The sequence below is a fragment of the Hippopotamus amphibius genome, chromosome 13 (genome assembly GCF_030028045.1).
Source record: "Hippopotamus amphibius kiboko isolate mHipAmp2 chromosome 13, mHipAmp2.hap2, whole genome shotgun sequence".
Taxonomy (NCBI): Eukaryota; Metazoa; Chordata; class Mammalia; order Artiodactyla; family Hippopotamidae; genus Hippopotamus; species Hippopotamus amphibius.
In genome coordinates, this window is record NC_080198.1 from 30,583,685 (window position 1) to 30,590,156 (window position 6,472).

Sequence of the window (6,472 nt, forward strand, 5' to 3'; positions counted from 1 at the left end):
AAGACATCCCTCTGTCCCTGCACTGGAGCAGCTTGCTGGAGCCACAGGCATCTGCCAGCTCTCATTTTGGGCAAACTCTGCCGGGTAAGAGGGGACAGAGTAGGTCTTCTTCACACTGGCTGCAACTTAACAGAGCCACAGACAGCCTCCTGTCCCTCTGGCTCACCTGGCCTGGCTGTGACAAGGAGCTCCTGTGGCTTTTGGGGGAGGAGGGGTATACCCTGGTGCCATGCACTCTTCCAGCTTTGGCTTTGTCCAACTAAAGGGGTTGAAATCCCAGGGAACCTGTTACTGTGCCAATTCCCAGGGCCCAGCACCCTCAGAGTCTGTCCCAGGAGGTCTGGGGTGGAGCCTTGGAACCTGCATTTTTAATAAGCTCCTAGGTGATGTGAGGACCAGATTTGTCTTACATTACTTACTTATTGAGGACCAGATTCGGAACCCACACTCCTAGCCCTCCTTGGTGAGAAGAGGTGTAGCATGGTGTACAGCTTCACCTACTAGCTGTGGGACCTTGAGCAGGTCACTAGCCTTCAGTTTCCTTACATGTAAAATGGGGATAAAAAGAATCAACTTCCTAGGTGAAGTTTAAACAAAAGAATGCACGTAAAACACCGACTATTTGCCTGACCACCTCAAAAGCCCTCGACAAATGGAGGCTGTGTTTTTTACTAAAAGGACCTTCTTCGTGAAAGGGCAGGCACGCAAGCCTTTGAGTACATATGGCTCTCACTTAATTATTTAGAATGAATGTCTGCCATACGTGGAATTGGGCCAAGTTTCCATTTCTTTTCTTTGGTCGTGCTGGACAGCTTACAGGATGTTGGTTCCCCGACCAGGGATTGAACCTGGGCCCTCGGCCGTGAAAACGCGGAGTCCTAACCAAGAGACCACCAGGGAATTCCCTCCACTTCTTTATTATTCCCCACAACAAGTATTCTGGCAAGTCTTGAGAAATGGAGATGCCCCTACTTCCAGTCTTTGCTGGCTTTTCATCCTCAGCAACACTCTTCTCCTGCCTCAAGCAAACATGCTGCGTGCCCCCCCGCCGTGCCCATGCCCGTCATCCTGTCCCTGTGGGTCAGTGCGGGCGGGGGGAGAAGGGAGCTTCTCCAGTTCAGCAACTCTGGCTCCCATCTCTCCCTCAGGCTGGCGAAGGCAAGTGTAAAGGGAGACGAAAGAGGGACACACTGGAGGCCGCATCCCTCTTCCCTCCCAGAAGGAGAAAAAGCACCCAGCCCAGGGATACGGGGGCGAGAGAGGTTCACACCTGTATCAGCCACCAGTACCCACATCGGGGCTTCTACCCAAACAGTCCTGAAAGCAGAGGCCACGTCAAGGAGCCAGTATGCCCATGTCACTCACCCACAGGTCACGTCCTGAAGGAGGAGTGGGTAACTACAGTCCCGTAGGACCCTGGCAGCAGTGAGTTCAAGCTTTAGGATTCAGGGAAGCTACTGTAATTAAGTAAATCTAAGGGAATTTCAAGGAAACAAGGATGCACAGACACGCTCGCTTCTTCTGGGAACTTCCACCCTTGCTGCTTACAATCTGTTCTCCTCCCGCAGTCAGGCTGTGCTCCCTAAAATGCAAATCTCATCCTATCTACCCCCTCCTGCCTTAAACCCTCAATGGCTCCCCGCTTCTCTCTGGATAAAGACCCAAGTCCTCACCATGGCCCACAAAGCTCTGCAGTTCTTGGCTTTTGCTTACCTTTCCAACTCCATTTCCGGCCAGGCACACTCTGCAGTCACATCCCTTTGCGCCTCTGCTCTTTGGGCTCTCCCCAGCCTCTGGGCCTCTTCACACGCTGTTTCCCTCCTGCATCACTCTTCTCCCCCCTTCACTTAGCAAACTTCTCATTCCTCGGAACTCAGCTTAAACCTCAGTCAGGGAGGCCTCCTCTGACCAGCTCTCCCCAGTCTCTTTTGGGACCCTCAGCTGTGTCTTCCCACGGTGCCTTGTGTGTCCCCTTCCTAACCCTCATCGCGTGTAATTACCTGTCAATGTCTGTTCCGCGTCCCCAACCTATTACCTCTATGAGGGTAGAACTATGTCTTCTTAGTCGCTGTTCAGTAAATTTTTGTCAGATTTATTAAACTCAGGAGGCACTACTGTGCCATGTTGGAGTAAAAAGCAATAGCCTTCAAAGAGTTACCCTTTAAAAAAAATTATTTTGAGCGAAAGGTAGGAAACATTGGGTAATAGAATCGTTGTAACTTTCATTGCAGAAATCCTCCCTGATGGAAATACCTAATTTGCAAAGTTAGGGAATCATTTTTGCTGGTACAAATTGGGGATTCAAAAAAAAAAAAACAACAGTGCCCTCTAGTGTGTTGTAGTGTCTCAAAGAACACGTGAAATACATAAAATAGAATGGCGGGAATTCCCTGGCGGTCCAGCGGTTAGGACTCAGTGCTTTCACTACCAGGGCCCTGGTTTGATCCCTGGTGGTGGAACTAAGAGCCTCCAAGCCCCGCGCCGTGGCAAAAAAAATAAAAAATAAAAAAATAAAAAATAAAATAAAATAGGATGGCACCAGAGACACTAGAATTAAAGCCCTAAATTCCAGCTAAAGTGAAACCTCACTTGAACTTGCCCTCCACCCTCCTGATGCAGGCATGTGCAATGCTGTTCCCTCTGCCTAAAGCGCCCGCCCCTCTCTGCCCCTCTAACCTCCGAGCACAATGGCCCTCTCTCCGCAGGCCTAGAGCTTCCACAGCTCTCAGGACTCCATGCAAGCCTCCCTCTTCTAAGATGAACGCTCCAATCTCTCTCTCACCCACACGCACGCACACGCACGCGCACGCACGCACGCACGCGCCCGACCGCCCCTTACCCGAGGGTCGGCCCACCTGGCACATAGTCCGCAGCCGGCCCAGATTTCCGCAGATGGTTAAGAAGCCCACGCTCCTACCTCGTGGGGGTTCCCTGGTGGCAGGGGAAAGTGTGTTAGTCGTTTGCAAAAAGTCCTTCTGCTGACTCTGTCTTCTCTAGGAAACTCTTTTACTTTCCCCATGAAATACCCTGGAAGTTTCATTTTTCCAAGTTATATTTGAGATTCCTGCTTGAGATATCTTAACAGTTTCATAGAGGTTAGGGCTGAAAATGTCTTTAAAGATAGTAGTAGTGGTAGTGGTAGTGATGATGATGATGATGGCAGCAGCTGTCATTTGCCAAAGCTTGCTTTGTGCCGGGCTGTGTTTTAAGAAGGCATAGTACACACTATCTACTAGATACCAACAACAGCACTGAAAAGGTGGGCTCTGTTATCTCCATTTTATAAATGAGAAACTCGGGCCCTGAGAAGTTAAAAAAACTTGCCCATGGTCACACAACTGGTGGGTAGTGGAGGTGGCACCTCCCCGAGTAGGCACAGGGCCTAGGGCCACCATACTTTTAGGGGCCACGGAAATGTTTTCACTTCTTTCAGAATAAGAAGGAAAAAAAATTTTTAGGTTGAAGACAAATTTTTAGTGTATCATATTAACATAAATGTCTTTATACCAATGTTGTTGTAAAATATAATTTTTACTATTTTTCTTTTCTTTTCTTTTCTTTTTTTAATGGAAGAAGGGATTCCTGAAGGCAAAAGTGCCCTAGGATCCACAAAAGTCATAATGTGGTCCTGGTGGAGTCAGAAGTCAAATCAAGTCAGTATGCCCCCAAAGTTAATGTTTTCACCAGTCTAGTCTAACCCCATATTACAGGTGAGGAAACTGAGATCCAAGGCCACACAACAAATGGATGGCAGAGCCACTGCAGGTTTCCAGTGGGCCAACTGTGGTACCTTGTGGTCCAACACCATCACCTAGTGGTCATGCAGGGAACTTCACTTTAGTCAAAGGATGAACCTAGAGAGAGGGTACAGGTCCAAATACCCCCAGGAAGTCTGCCCTTGGACTCCATACTCAGCAGTGGAGAAGCCAGGACAAGGTGCCAACTCCTCACACTCTCTTTAGGTTGTCAACAGAATTCACACATCCCCCTACACACACACGCGCGCGCGCGCGCACACACACACACACACACACACACTCCCCCCACCCCCCGCACACACGGGCACCCCTCCCAGGGTAACACAGCTATCACTCAGAGTTAATACTTGTAAAATGCCTAGACTGGCCCTGTTTGACAAGAATAGCATGTGAGCCAATTTGTAACTTGAAATTTGTCGAGTAGCCACATTAAAAAAGCAAAAAGAGGGAATTCCTTTGTGGTCCAGTGGTTAGGACTTGGCGGTTTCACTGCTGTGGCCAGGGTTCAGCAAGCCATGTGGTGTAGCCAATAAATAAAGAAAGAAATAATAAAAAAGCAAAAAGAAACAAGTAAAACTAATTTTAATAATATATTTTATTTAACCCAGGGTCAGCAAACTGCAGGCTATAGGTCAAACCTCTTACCACCTGTGTTTTTTTAGTTTCTTTTAATAAATTTTATTTTTAATTAATTAATTGGCTGCATTGGGTCTTTGATGCTGCACACAGGCTTTCTCTAGTTGCACAAGCGGGGGCTCCTCATTTGGTGGCTTCTCTTGTTTGCGGAACATAGGCTCTAGGCGCATGGGCTTCAGTGGTTGCAGCAGGAGCACTCAATAGTCGTGGCTCGTGGGCTCTAGAGCACAGGCTCAATAGTTGTGTCGTAAGGCCCCAGTTGCCCTGAGGCATGTGGGATCTTCCTGGAGCAGAGATTGAACCCGTGTCCCCTGCATTGGCAGGCAGATTCTTAACCACTGCACCATCTAGGAAGTCCCTAGGCTGAAATATGTGTATTAGAAAAGAAGAGAGACTTCCCTGGAGCCCCTAATCCAATACGACTGGTGTCCTTATAAGAAGATGGCCACATGAAGACAGAGACACAGGGAGAAGACCTCATGGTGACCGAGGCAGAGACTGAGTTATGCAGCCGCTACCAGGGAACACCAAGGATTGTCAGTAAACCTCCAGGAGCCAGGAAGAGGCCAGGAAGGGTTTCCCTACAGGTTTCAGAGGGAGCATGATTTTTAGACTTCTGATTTGCACAACTATGAGACAAATTTCTGTTATTGTAAGTCCCCCAGTTTGTGGCAGTCCTAGCAAACTCATACAGGAGGGGACTTCTGCGTTTAGGGTGGTGGCTGAGCTCAAATCCACCCGCAGAGTAGCCGCAGGGCACATCGGGCTCTGTGGCAAAGATGCACTAGATGTTTGCGGACCCTTTCTCCTCTTCTTCCTGGCCACCTGGTCATACAGCACTCCCGGCCTTCTCACATCTAGAAGTCATGTGATTTGTTATCACCAACAGAGCGTGACAGGAAGTGACGTTTGTCAGCTCCAGGCCAACGTGGTCAAGAGTGGGGATGTTCTCTCCAGGCCCTCTGTCTCTCTTCCCTCATCCCTCAGCTGGGCGTAGAGGAGGCAGGGAAGGACTCTGAGGCCCTAGGAGATGGCAGAGTCACAGATGGGAGAAGCCTGGGTCCTAGATCAGCATGTGGCACGTGGCCTGCAGAACATCAAATTGCACTGTGCTCTAAGAATTACATCTTTATTATTATTTTTTTAATAAGTTTGAACAACTTGGACTTAGAGGCTGTTTGTTATGGCAGTGAGGCAACCCTGACCTGTGCAAGTTCTTGGGGGTGAGGGAAGCAGAAAGTAAACATGGAAATGGCTTCCTCCCTAAACTGTGGAATACACTGGGACTGAGCGACTCTGCTACGGGCCTTTCAATAGGATGTAGAGAGTAAGGACAGGGAGTTTTCACCGCCTCCTCTTAGCACCTTAAGAACTTAGCCATCCCCCTCCCCTGCCCCAGGTCTCCTGCTGGAGTTTCCACTGCTTCCCCCAGCACAGTGGCCTGAGCTGGTGATTGTTGGCCTGGGGTTGGGGAGCTCTGCAAGGAGCTGACGTCCCTGAGGGCAGACAAGAGGCAGCAGGTGGGCCCCCCTAAATCCCAGCGATGTGCCTGCCTTAGAGTAGCACTCGTGCCTCTCCCCCTCTCCCTGCTCGGCAGAGGAGGCAGGGCTGAACAGAACAGAGGGAGGGTAGAAAGCTGGGACTGGCAGTGTCTCTGGTCTGTAGGGTCCACAGGGACCACAGAAAAAGAAGGAAGCAGCCGTTTCTGAACCTCCAGGGAATCTACTTCAGCTGGTCTGTTCGCCATGGGACATAGAATATGCTACTTCTGATGTAAAAGCTCTTTGTGATGGGCTGGAACCTGGCATAAGTTGGAGCCTTGAGGTCCTTCATGGCTTCCCCTGGAACGCAACAAGGGCCTGGTTGAGCTGGGGTCACCACTCCTCTTGCCAGCCCAGCCTAGCCCAACACAACACACTGCCACAGCTGCTCCAGGTGCTAGAACAGTGAAAGGCTTCTGTGCAGTTAGCAACAGCGCTGCCCCTTGTGCCCCTTGACCCCTATCTTAGGTCCCCCATTCCTTCTTAGGATCCAATAACTCAACAGTATGCCTGGCAAAGCATGGGAACCTTGAGACC

The 6,472-nt window shown here is 49.7% G+C and overlaps 1 protein-coding gene across 5 annotated transcripts in view; it reads right to left on the reverse strand.

Moving 5' to 3' along the window:
* ABHD6 (abhydrolase domain containing 6, acylglycerol lipase) overlaps window positions 1–2,687 on the reverse strand; it is a 91,735-nt gene extending 89,048 nt beyond the window's left edge. For all 5 annotated transcript variants that reach the window (XM_057705032.1, XM_057705028.1, XM_057705029.1 and 2 more), the window contains exon 1: window positions 1,714–2,687. The gene's annotated coding sequence lies outside the window, so the exon portion shown is untranslated. The remainder of the gene's footprint in view (window positions 1–1,713) is intronic.
* Window positions 2,688–6,472: the final 3,785 nt, after the last annotated feature.